Source organism: Lathyrus oleraceus, chromosome 2 (genome assembly GCF_024323335.1).
Source record: "Lathyrus oleraceus cultivar Zhongwan6 chromosome 2, CAAS_Psat_ZW6_1.0, whole genome shotgun sequence".
Classification (NCBI taxonomy): Eukaryota; Viridiplantae; Streptophyta; class Magnoliopsida; order Fabales; family Fabaceae; genus Lathyrus; species Lathyrus oleraceus.
Genome location: NC_066580.1, coordinates 323,773,982 through 323,786,887, shown reverse-complemented (window position 1 = coordinate 323,786,887; position 12,906 = coordinate 323,773,982). Strand labels below are relative to the sequence as shown.

General features: G+C 39.2%; 1 non-coding gene across 1 annotated transcript; it reads left to right on the top strand.

Moving 5' to 3' along the window:
- The first annotated feature begins 2,339 nt into the window (after nt 1-2,339).
- On the top strand, nt 2,340-2,446 carry LOC127124858 (small nucleolar RNA R71). Its single transcript, XR_007804337.1, has one exon. It is a non-coding gene; the product is annotated as a small nucleolar RNA R71 (small nucleolar RNA).
- The last annotated feature ends 10,460 nt before the right edge of the window (nt 2,447-12,906 follow it).

The window sequence follows — 12,906 nt, the reverse complement described above, 5'->3', positions numbered from 1 at the left end:
ACGAGCCTTGGAACCTAAAGGATCTAATACATAGGATGTCAAATTCCTTAGCTCTTTCAAGTCGGGTTGTCGGAAACTGTACTTCTTTGTATTCCTTCTTTGTCTTTTCATGTCTGAAAATTTGCAAATAGACCTCTTAAGTTCCTTGAAAATTTTCTCATTATTGATGATATGGATGCAAATGGGTGCATGAATGCATGAATGCAACAATCACACTCAAGGATTAAGCAAAGCAAACCAAACAAAGGTCATGGGATGGATCATGTCATCCTTAATATCAATCATCCATTTTGGTGGATTATGGTTTACGCCTTATCAACACCCAAGTTCCATTGATATTAAAGATACAAGAACGAATCAACCATGAATCAAGGGTTTGTTGCAAGTCACGAGCATGGAGTCTCAGTTAAGAACCACCCAAAGAGAATGTACTAGGGTTTAAACCTGCCAAACATGTTCTACAAGAGGTTCCCATAGTCATCATCCCATCTTTCGGATATTATCGGAGAAACGACTACTCGTATTCCAAAAAATATTCTCAAGAGAGACTCTTATGAGTGTAGTATCGCGTAACAATCGTATCAAATCTTACATTTGAACGACTTTCGCACTACGTCCTAAGAATAGGCCAAGATGGGCTTGGTAAACTAAGGTCCTTGGCTTCTAAGGTCTATATTGGAAAGAGTAATGTCTAACCACAACTAGTTGTGTGACATTATTGATCCCAACATGACCTCCATCAAGTGAATGGGCTTGCAAGTCAACTGGCTAAGGAATAACTCCACACAAGTCAACAAGACTATGCCATTCTCCTATCCTAAGTGCACTCGAGTTCGGGTATAGAACTAATCTCACAAAGATCACCAAGCATACAAGGAATTAATATTCGAGCAATTCAATCATTACATACAATACAGTAATCCCAAATTGCAAAAAAATATGTCACAAAATAATATACACAACAATATAACAAATATGAAAAGTAGGCAAAACCCACTAGGCAAATATTTTTATCCCCAGCAGAGTCGCCACTTTTCTGTAGCGGGGTATTCGTTACCATTAGAGATATTAACTAAATCCAAGGTAAACTATACAAGTCGAGTCGCCACCGCACTTCCATTTATCCAAAGGAATGGTTAGAAAGCGAACAAAAACCTAAAAGTTTTATCGAATCAAAAACTAGTAAAAATGTCAGAGATCGGGGTAAGGGGGTTGGTTATGCAATGGGAAGGTTTTAAGCACCCAAAACATCCTTAGTACTCTAAGGGAGCCCTTTTCATTAATGTTGTAAGGTAGGTTGGTATTTGTGAAAAATATTTGTGCAAACTTGATTGGGGAGATGAGAAGAGAATATACAAGTTATTTACATTTTTGTGTTTGGATGGATAACTTCAATAAATTTTTTATACTGGTTATTGATCTGGGTTTGTTTGAGTCTTTGCGGATATGGTACATGTGGTTTATATGGCGGGGGTGGTACGTAAGTTTTATCTTTAGGTTCTTCTCCTCGCGGGGGGTGGTACAGGTGGTTTATTTGGTGGCTCATCATAAGCGTTCCCACTTCGTAGGGTAATGGCGTTGGCTTGTCCTCGCGGAGTTTGTTGAGGTTGTCCAGGGAACTGTCTTCCAGGTGTGGTCTGAGGGGCTTGGTGTGAGTAACTATTTGGTCAACCTTGGTTCCTAACTGGGAAATCAGTTCATTAACGTGAATGTTTTGGTTCATGAACTCCTTGTTTTGTTGGGTTTGAGCAGTGATAAAATTTTCCATAATTTTCTCAAGGCTCGGCTTGGGTGGTAAAGGTTACATAGGTTGATTTGATCTTGGGGCTTGGTAACCAGTTTGTCTCGGAGGTGCGTTATTTTGGATAGGGTTATTGTTTTTATAGGAGAAGTTCGGGTGATTCCTCCATCCAGGGTTATAAGTATTTGAGTATGGGTTCCCTTGGGTGTAGTTCACTTGCTCAGAGTGGGTTTCATTTAATAGACTGCATTCTGCAGATTGGTGTCCTTTGGTTCCACATATCTCACAATCCGACGAAACTGCGGCTACAGTATTCGGGTTTATGCACATATGCTCGACCTTGAGGGCTAATGCGTCCATTTTAGCTTGCATCATGTCTATAGAGCTTAGTTCATGCACTCCTCCTTGGGCTTCCTTCTTCTCAACTGCCGCTCATTCAACACCCCATGATTGATGGTTTTGAGCCATATCTTTGATGAGGGCACTAGCTTCAGGATAAGGTTTGTTCATCAACGCACCGCCTGCGGCAGCGTCGATGGTCATCTTAGTGTTATAGTGAAGTGAATTATAGAAGGTTTGAATGATTAACCAATTTTCTAAACCATGATGTGGGCATGCTCTTAACAACTCTTTATATCTCTCCCAAGCTTCGAACAACGATTCTCCTTGGTTCTGGGTAAATCTAGTTATATGGTTTCGAAGAACGGCGGTCTTACTTGGAGGAAAGTATCTAGAAAGGAATACTCTTCTAAGGTTATCCGAAGTCATAATGGAATTTGGTGGAAGGGAATCTAACCATGATATGGCTTTATCTCTGAGGGAAAAAGGGAATAATCTTAAACGGATTACCTCAGGAGAAGCTCAATTGGTTTTAAAAGTGTTTGCTAATTGGAGAAAGATTTTTAAATGTTGGTTTCGGTTCTCAGTAGTGAGACCTGCGAATTGTCTCTATTTTACTAGTTGCAACAGGGAAGGTTTAAGTTCGAAATTATTAGCTGGGATGGTTGGGTTTACTATACTAGAACTAGTGTCTTCGTTGGATGGTTGGGCAAAATCCTTAAGAGGTCTTTGGTTTTGATCTTCGGCCATAGCTCTCCTAATTCTATGGAAAAATAAACGTGCGCGAGCGTAACGTTCAGGTTCCGCCAGAAGATATACTAAGCTTCCGGTGCTGCGAGTTCTTCGCATTGACCGGCGGGTAATAACCTAAGTCTAAACGATATAAAACAGGGTATGAAATTTGACGAAATTGGTCCCCGACAACGGCGCCAAAAACTTGATGCGTGCTTTTCGCAAGTATACGAACGCGTCAGAATAATATAAAAGATTGTCGAATCCACAGAGATCAAGTGTCAATCTATCTTTATCTATTGTTATGGTGTTTATCTAAGGCAATCAAAATAGGGGTTTTTAGAGTGTGCAATGAAAAGTAAAATGTTGAATTAAGTTCAATTAATAAAGACAGGCTCAAATGTAATTCACACAATCAATTAATAATCCAAGTACTTGTTAATAGAACTACTTATGGGCAGTGTTTCCTACTTTGAAAAGAACCAATTTAACAGGAACTGTCGCTTTCGTGTATTCAAAACTGAGTTGTACTCCCTAATCAAACCCTCTTATTGTCACTTATAAAAAGGCGCGCATTGCGTTAGAGTAATAAACCTATTTTTAAGAAATATAGTATCTTGACTAAGTTGAAAAGTATTTTAACCTGGATTTCTTAACCAAAAGAGGTTCTCACGAACCCGACTCTAAACTTATAAACGCGTCCGAAAACAGTTTTAAAATCTCTTTTCTTCTTAAGTTGAAAACTCCTAATGAACTACACAAAGCGCTTTCGCTGTATTTGAAATAGTTAAAAACAATTAAGTTTAAAAAGACGTTGGACGGCTTTCGATCTTACCTAACGGAAATTAAGTGCGGGAAAACTTAAGTTGAAAGTCAAAATAGCCCTTAAGTGTTTCTACGAACAATTGTACGGATTATCGGTTCAATTACGATCCTTACATTCTAACCTTATAGGTTTAGTTAGACATGGTAAAGTAAAGGTGCATTTAAATTTAAATAAAAGTAGTGCGAGTGCGGAAAGTAAATAAAAGTAGTGCGAGTGCGGAAAGTAAATAAAAGTAGTGCGAGTGCGGAAAATAAATAAAAGTAGTGCGAGTGCGGGAAGTAAATAAAGTAAAGCGAGTGCGAGAAATAAATAAAGTAAAGCAAGTGCGGGAAATAAATAAAGTAAATCGAGTGCGGGAAATAAATAAAGTAAAGACAGTGCGGGAAATAAATAGATAAAGGTAAGCCAATAAAAACCTGCTCCAATCGGAGGGTTGAATAAAATTCGAAGCGGAAATGAAAATGGCGGCAGGATTAACTTCCTTCTAAAATGCTCCAAACTCGATTACAGACTCGATCACAGACTTGATTACACAATTGTGGTAACACCCCAATGCGAAGCGATTACCACTTTAAAATACTGAATATATGCCTAAGTGAAACTAAATTTTCTCTAAATTTGTCTCTGCTCTAAGTTTGGATGATTAAACAAATGAAAACGAGTCTGTATTTATAGGCAAGGAAAATGATGGAAATGACAAGGATGCCCTTCAGTTTGAAATTGGGAGGGAAACCTTTTCCTCTTGTGGCGCCCGCCACAAGTCCATGGCGCCTGCGATAAGGCCAAATTGTGGCGCCTTAGTGGAAGTAGTGGGGAACATGGCAGTTGAGGGAAGTTGAGTTGTGACACGTCATGGCTGGTCCTATGGCGCCAGCCATAGTGGGAACCACAAGTGCAAAATGCTGAATTTTAGTCTTTTTAGCTCATTTTCACTCCTTTTCTCGATCGGGGCTCCGATTAAAGTAAAAACCTGAAAACAAAGAGAAACATATTAATAACACAACAAAATAACAATAAAACCACTAAAATGCATGTGAAATCGGAGTCGAAAATACGGAGAATTTCAGTGTCATCACCAATAGTGCCTTCTCTCCTCCAACAATCACTAGCTTGCCATTCTTGACAAATTTCAATTTCTGATGCAGAGTGGAGGTAACAACTCCTGTCTCATGAATCCATTCCCTTCCCAATAAACAACTGTAGGCCGGGTGGATATCCATTACTTGAAAAGTAATCTAAAAATCACTCGGACCTATCTTGACTGGAAGGTCCACTTCACCAATTACAGTCTTGCGCAAACCATCAAAGGCTTTGACGATTACACCGCTATACCTCATGGGCGCTCCTTGGTAAGATAGCTTTGACAAAGTTGATTTTTGAAGCTCATTCAGTGACGACCCGGTGTCAACTAGCACGTTTGACAAAGCATCTTCCTTGCAGTTCATTGAAATATGCAAAGCCAAGTTATGATTTCTTCCCTCCTTAGGGAGTTCTTCGTCACAGAAGCTCACATTATTACATGATGTGATGTTAGCCACAATGTGATCAAACTGATCCACAGTAACATCATGCTCTACGTATGCTTGTTCAAGAACTCTCTGTAGTGCTTCTCTGTGTGCTTCGGAATTCATCAGCAGAGACAACACTGAGATTTTTGAGGGAATCTGGAGCAGATGCTCAACCACATTAAATTTGCTCGTCTTTATTAATCGGAGTACCTCATCATCTTCATTGGATTTCAAGTTGCTGGATTCACCAGACTTATCTTTTGAACAACCAACTGGATCTACATTAGTGATAACACTGAAATTTACCGTATTTTCGACTCCGATTTCACATGCATTCTAGTTGTTTTATTATCATTTTGTTGTGTTATTTCTATGTTTTCCTTTGTTTTCAGGTTTTTACTTTAATCGGAGCCCCGATCGAGAAAAGGAGCGAAAAAGAGCCAAAAATCCTAAAAAACAGCATTTTGTACTTATGGCCTACCCCATGGCGGGCGCCACAGACCCTGCCATGACGTGTCCAAGCTCAACTTCCCTCAACTCCCACGTTCCCCACTACCTCCACTAAGGCGCCTCACTTTGGCCTTGTGGCGGGCGCCATGGCCTTGTGGCGGGCGCCACAAGAGGAAAATAGTTTCCCTCCTATTTTCAAGTTGAAGGGCATCCAAGTCATTTCCATCTTTTTACTTGCTTATAAATAGAAACTCGAATTCACTTTTACAATCATCCAAACTTAGAGCAGAGACAAACTCAGAGCAACTTTGTTTCACTTAGGCATATATTTAGTATTATAAAATGGTAACCGCTTCGCATTGGAGTGTTACCACAATTGTGTAATCAAGTCTGTGATAGAGTCTGTAATCGAGTTTGGAGCACTTTGGAAGGAAGTTAATCCTGCCACCATTTTCATTTCCGCTTTGCAATTTATTCAACCCTCCGATTAGAGCAGGTTTTTATCACTTGTCTTTATCTTATTTATTTTCCCGCACTCGCTTTACTTTATATATTTCCTCGCACTCGCTTTACTTTATTTATTTCCTCGCACTCGCTTTACTTTTATTTATTTCCTCGCACTCGCTTTACTTTATTTATTTCCTCGCACTCGCTTTACTTTATTTATTTCCTCGCACTCGCTTTACTTTATTTATTTCCTCGCACTCGCTTTACTTTATTTATTTCCTCGCACTCGCTTTAAATTATTTATTTTCCGCACTCGCACTACTTTTATTTATTTTCCGCACTCGCACTATTTTTATTTATTTTAATGCACTTTTACATAACAACATAGAAACAAATTTTTGTCCCTAAGAGACCTCATGATGCATATGATATGAATGTAAAAGCGAATTCTCTGTGAGGAAATATTGCCACAAAGGAAAAGAAAATCAGAGAGGCCGAAGGTCCGTAGGAACACAATGCATTCCATAAGGAAAACTCACTGGGGAGACAAAGACTCTGGGGGGGATAAAAGAGTTATGTGTAGGTCAGGCTACGACTAAAAAAAAAACAAAACTTCCGGGAGACTAGAGGAATTCCATGAAAATGGAACGACTCAGCCGGGGAAACAAAACATCTGCAGGGGAAACAAGTAGATCAGAATAAAACTGAAGTACTCTAATCATGTAGGAAAAGCGATTAAACTAAAGAAATATGGACTCAACTTAATTGGGGAAGAAATAAACTTCAACACAGGAGGAGCAGAAATCTATTATCCACTACCTGTTACTGGGTAAGGAGATAATAAAGATCTGACAGAGAGGACACCCGTCATTGGTTAGGATGAACATATCAAGGATGACTCGCTAGGAATCACCACCAGGAGGGAGCATTCATTACCGGTTACTTGGGTAAGAATAACCTTGCTGGGGGAAAACTACAGAAATAGGATTTACAACTACCAGTTACTGGGCAGAAGACCAAAGATGAGAATATCCGTCACCGACTAAGATGAACATATCAAGGATAGACTCAAAGGAAAGAAAATCCGTCATCGGTTAGGATGAACATATCAAGGATAGACTTGCTTAAGGATGTTAAGGAGGATATCTGTCACCGGTTAAGATGAACATCTCAAGGATTAACCCATTAAACAAAAAGTAGGAATTACATCTATCGAATGTTGGATAGAAAACCAACAAAGAGAAAACCCGTCATCGGTTAGGATGAACATATCAAGGATAGACTCTGCGAGGAGAGAAATAGGGATTACATCTATCAGTTACTGGATAGACTACCAGCAAAGAGAATATCCGTCACCGGTTAAAGTGAACATATCAAGAATATACTCTGCAAAGGGGAGAAAATTAGGATTTACAACTACCGGTTACTGGGTAGAAGACTGCAAAGAGAAGGAAATCTGTCATCGGTTAGGATGAACATATCAAGGATTAACCCTCCGGGGAATAAAGTGGGGATTACAACTACCTTTTTACAGGGTACAATTCTCGGTCAATCCACAAGAGAGGGAGACAAATGCCGGAGAAAAGAGAGATCAACATCCCAAAGGCTCAAACCTAGCCGGGGAAGGAGGATATCTGCTAAAAAATGTTATCGAGTCTGCGAGGAATTTTAGGTCAACACCATATCAAATGGGAGACAACCTTGCAGAGGAACAAGCGCGAAAACCTACTCAGAAACCAGGAGGAAACTCTGACTAGGAGCAAGTCTGATGGTGATTGGTGAGGAAACCAAAGCTCTATCGTAACCATACGAACTACGGAGGACACCGCCCTTACTCTGCTGGAGATGAACTAACCAACTCGACTTGGGGATTATAAAGAATCAACTACTTGGGGAGACCCATCAGTGTTCCACACTTAGGGCTTACTGCTTTAGAACTACTCTTGACATTCCTTTTTATTGCTTTAAAATTCATGCTTTTATATGTTTAAGAAAACGATTTTGATTTTAAAATTTAATTTAGAAAATGATCATAATAAAATTTAAAACTATTTGGCTGGAATAAACAAGAGTGGAAACAATTGGATAAAAGCTCAACTTTATTTAAGGGAATGGTAGTCTGTAAATGACAAGACTCCTTAGATTTTTACAAAGTTGAAAATGGTAATTTACATGGAAAAGGGTTACATTGAATACAAACGATCACTAATCCTTCTACCAACTCTTGACGTCCACTGTGTTATTGGCCTCTACTGGGGTGATGAATCACCGTCAACCCTTGTGCTCAACAAAGTTTCCCAATACTGAAGATCAGTAGGATGCAGTTACTTGCCATAATCCCTATTTTTGCATAAATTGCCCTAAGGTGGGGTACTCAATTTATCAGGATGATTCTTTCTGTTTTATGTCTCTAACTTTTGCCTGGACCGCCCTTTCGGGTTTTCAATCCATCGAGACGCTCATTTTTTCCTAAGCCTCCCTTTCGGGTTTTCAACTTAGCGAACTGTTCTTTTCTTTTTTTAGGAGAAGTATTTCTTGACTGCATCTGCGTTCAAAGGACGAGTGAACTCTTCACCATCCATAGTTGCAAGAATCAAAGCACCGCCTGAAAAGGCTCTTTTGACAACATATGGGCCTTCATAGTTAGAAGTCCATTTGCCCCTAGAATCTGGTTTGAAAGATAAGATCTTCTTGAGCACAAGGTCACCTTCTCTAAATACACGAGGTCTGACCTTTTTGTCAAAAGATTTCTTCATCCTCTGCTGATATAACTGACCATGACACATGGCAGTCAATCTCTTCTCCTCTATTAAATTCAGCTGATCATACCTGGTCTGACACCATTTAGCCTCGGTCAACTTGGCTTCCATCAAGACACGCAAGGAAGGAATCTCAACCTCTACGGGGAGCACTGCTTCCATACCATATACAAGAGAGAAGGGGGTTTCCCTTGTTGAAATGCGGATAGATGTACGATACCCGTGCAAAGTAAATGGGAGCATCTCATGCCAATCCTTATACGTCACTACCATCTTCTGAATGATCTTCTTGATGTTTTTGTTTGCAGCTTCAACAACCCCATTCATCTTAGGTCTGTAGGGAGAAGAATTATGATGTGCAATCTTGAAGTCTTTACAAAGAGCTTCCATCATATTATTATTCAAGTTCGATCCATTATCAGTAATAATCTTACTTGGCATGCCATATCGGCATATAATTTGATTCTTGATAAACCTCACAACCACTTGCTTGGTTACATTTGCATACGATGTCGCTTCAACCCATTTTGTGAAGTAGTCAATTGCCACAAAAATGAAATGATGTCCATTTGACGCTTTGGGCTCAATCATGCTTATCATATCAATTTCCCACATGGAGAAGGGCCATGGGGAGCAAATAACGTTCAATAGTGTCGGAGGAACATGAGTCTTATCCGCATATATTTGACACTTGTGGCATTTCATCACAAACTTGCAACAATCAGATTCCATTGTCAGCCAATAGTAACATGCTCGCAACATCTTCTTTGCCATCGCATGTCCATTGGAATGAGTACCAAAGGAACCTTCATGGACTTCAGCCATCAATAGGTCTGCTTCGTGTCTATCCACGCATCTGAGCTGAACCATATCGAGGTTTCTCTTATATAACACATCACCATTCAGGTAGAAATTGCCGGCTAATCTTCTCAAAGTCTTCTTATCTTTCAAAGATGCCCCAGATGGGTAAATCTGACTTTGGAGGAAACACTTAATGTCGTAATACAACGACTTCTCATCCTTGACCTCTTCCACAACAAACATATGAGTTGGCATATCAAGACGCACCACAGTCAAATTGGGAACCTCATTCCAATACTTCACTACAATCATTGACGCCAACGTTGCAAGAGCATCTGCCATCCGGTTTTTATCTCGAGGGATATGATGAAGTTCAACCTTTGTAAAGAAATTTGAAATCCTCCTTGCATAATCTCTATACGGTATCAAATCGGGTTGATTCGTCTCCCATTCACCTTTGACATGGTTCACAACCAAAGCTGAATCTCCAAAGACATATAAATGCTTGATTCTGAGATCAATGGCCTCTTTGAGCCCCATAATGCAAGCTTCATATTCTGCCATATTATTTGTACACTTGAAAGTCAATCTAGCTGTAAATTGAAAATGCGTGCCTTGAGGAGTAATAATCACTGCCCCAATACCATTACCATATTGATTAACATCTCCATCAAATACCATGCCCCAACGGAAACCAGGTTCTGGCCCTTCTTCAAGCAATGGTTCATCACAATCTTTCATCTTTAAGTACAAGATCTCTTCATCAGGAAAATCATACTACACTAACCGGTAATCTTCAATTGGTTGGTGAGCCAAATGGTCAGCCAAGACACTACCTTTGAACGTTTTCTGAGATCGGTATTCGATATCATACTCTGATAACAACATCTGCCAACAGGCAATCCTCCCAAATAAAGTAGGCTTCTCAAATATATACTTGATTGGATCCATTTTGGATATCAACCAAGTCGTATGATTCAACATATACTGACGCAGACGCTTAGTAGCCCAAGCCAATGCCCAACAAGTCTTCTCTAGCATAAAATACCGAGTCTCACAGTCGGTGAACTTTTTACTGAGGTAGTAAATTGCAAATTCTTTCTTTCCAGTCTCATCTTGCTACCAAGAACACAACCCATACTATCTTCAAGCTCAGTCAAATACATGATCAACGGTCTTCCTTCAACAGGTGGAGACAAAATCGGAGGTTCAAGCAGATATTCCTTGATACTATCAAAAGCTTTCTGCAAGTCTTCGGTCCAATCACAAGACTGATCTTTCCGAAGAAGCTTGAATATAGGCGCACATGTGGCAGTCATGTGTGAAATGAATCTCGATATATAATCAAGCGGCCGAGAAAACCTCTGACTCGCTTCTCAGTTTTGGGCACATGCATCTCTTGTATTGCTTTGACCTTGGCAGGATCAACCTCAATACCCTTCTCGCTGACAATAAAACCCAACAACTTACCCGAACGAACACCAAAGGTACACTTATTGGGATTCAAGCAGAGTTTATACTTCCTCAAACGTTGGAAAAGCTTTAACAAATGCTGAACATGTTCTTCTTCATCAATCGATTTGGAAATCATATCATCGACATAAACTTCAATGTCTTTATGCATCATATCATGAAAAAGAGTAGTCATTGCTCTTTGGTAAGTTGCACCAGCATTCTTCAAACCGAAAGGCATCACTCTATAACAGAATGTTCCCCAAGGTGTAATGAATGTGGTCTTCTCCATATCTTCAGGTGCCATCTTGATCTGATTATATCTGGGAAATCCATCCATAAACAAAAAGACCTTGAATTTAGCAATATTATCTACGAACATATCAATGTGTGGTAGAGGTGTAAGACCCCAATTTTGTCCCTAAGATCCCTCATGGTATCATATCATGTCATATCATTGCCTCAAGGATCATTGTACACCTTGCCTCCTTCCCTATGGGTGGGTTATCTTTTGAGTGTGATTTTTGATCACCAGGCATGTTTTGCATATGTATATCATTGCTTTTCATTTGTTTACTAACCAAAAGTACAAAAATATTGTCATCTAACCTTGTTACTTGCAGATGAAGCAACCATTAGGTCAAGACAGTCAAAGGCAGCATTAAGCAATGGATGGTGGCCATTCTTGAAGAATTTGGGCACCATGATCATTAATCAAGAGCTCATATGAGTTGTGACATCATTTTGAATCAAGATCTCAAGTGGTAGAGGCTTGAAATTCATCAAGGCATTGTTCAGTCAACCAAAACCCTAGCAAAGTCAATTGTGGTCAACTGTGCATAAAATCAGGGATTTGATGGTGATAGATGGTTAGAAAGGTCTCATTCATGTCCATACAAGTCTCATATAACATGTCAAACATCAACCTTAAAGGATTTGAGGTCAGATAAAAAGTTTCCAAAAATAGTAAGTGACCTGTAATTTCAAACTGCCAAAAATGGAAAGGTCTTCTCCTCAACTTTACATCATCAAGCAAGCTTCAAATCAAATTTTGTCCAACATGAAAGTTGAAGATCTTTCTCTCACCTTTCCAAAAAGTCCCAGAACATTCATTTCTCATTTATGGTTGGCAAGTTATGATCAAATCATTGTCAAGGAATTTTGAACTTCAAGCTAGCATAACTTTCACACCAAATGGCCAATTCATGTGGTTCTTTTTGGAGCAATTTTCTCTTGATCTCTACTATCATAATCATGCATCATAAATCATCAAATCTCACCATAAAAATAATGCATTTTTCACTTGAATTTATTTTGAATTTTGGAGGGAAATCTCCAATTTAAAAAAAATGCATTGCCATTACATTTTTTCATTAGCATTTGATTAAAAATCACATTTTGGGGTGAAAACCATGCAGCCACGTGCACTGTTCATCATGCACACCATGCATAGGGTAAAATGGCCATTTTGCATTTACACTTCATTTGAGCTAATTTTCATTACCACTTGATAAGCATGATTAAGGATTGGATTAAGAGGGAGTATATATTCCTAATCATAACAGAATTCTGGAAGAACACATTCATAATTTCAGATCCAAACTTTTTCATCTCAAATTCTCTCAAATTCTTTCAACTTTTTCCATCGAATTTCTTCATTTCTTTTGCTTGCTTCTTGTTCTAATCATCATTTGCAGGCATTGTTGAAGTGAATTGAAGCAAGATCTTGCATAATCCAGTCCAAATCGTGACTGTTGAAGCTTGAACACTTTCATGGCAGTTGAAGCTTCCTTCGTGTTTAAGCATTGTTGAGCTGAAATCTTGTATCCATTCACCTCTCCAAGCAGCATA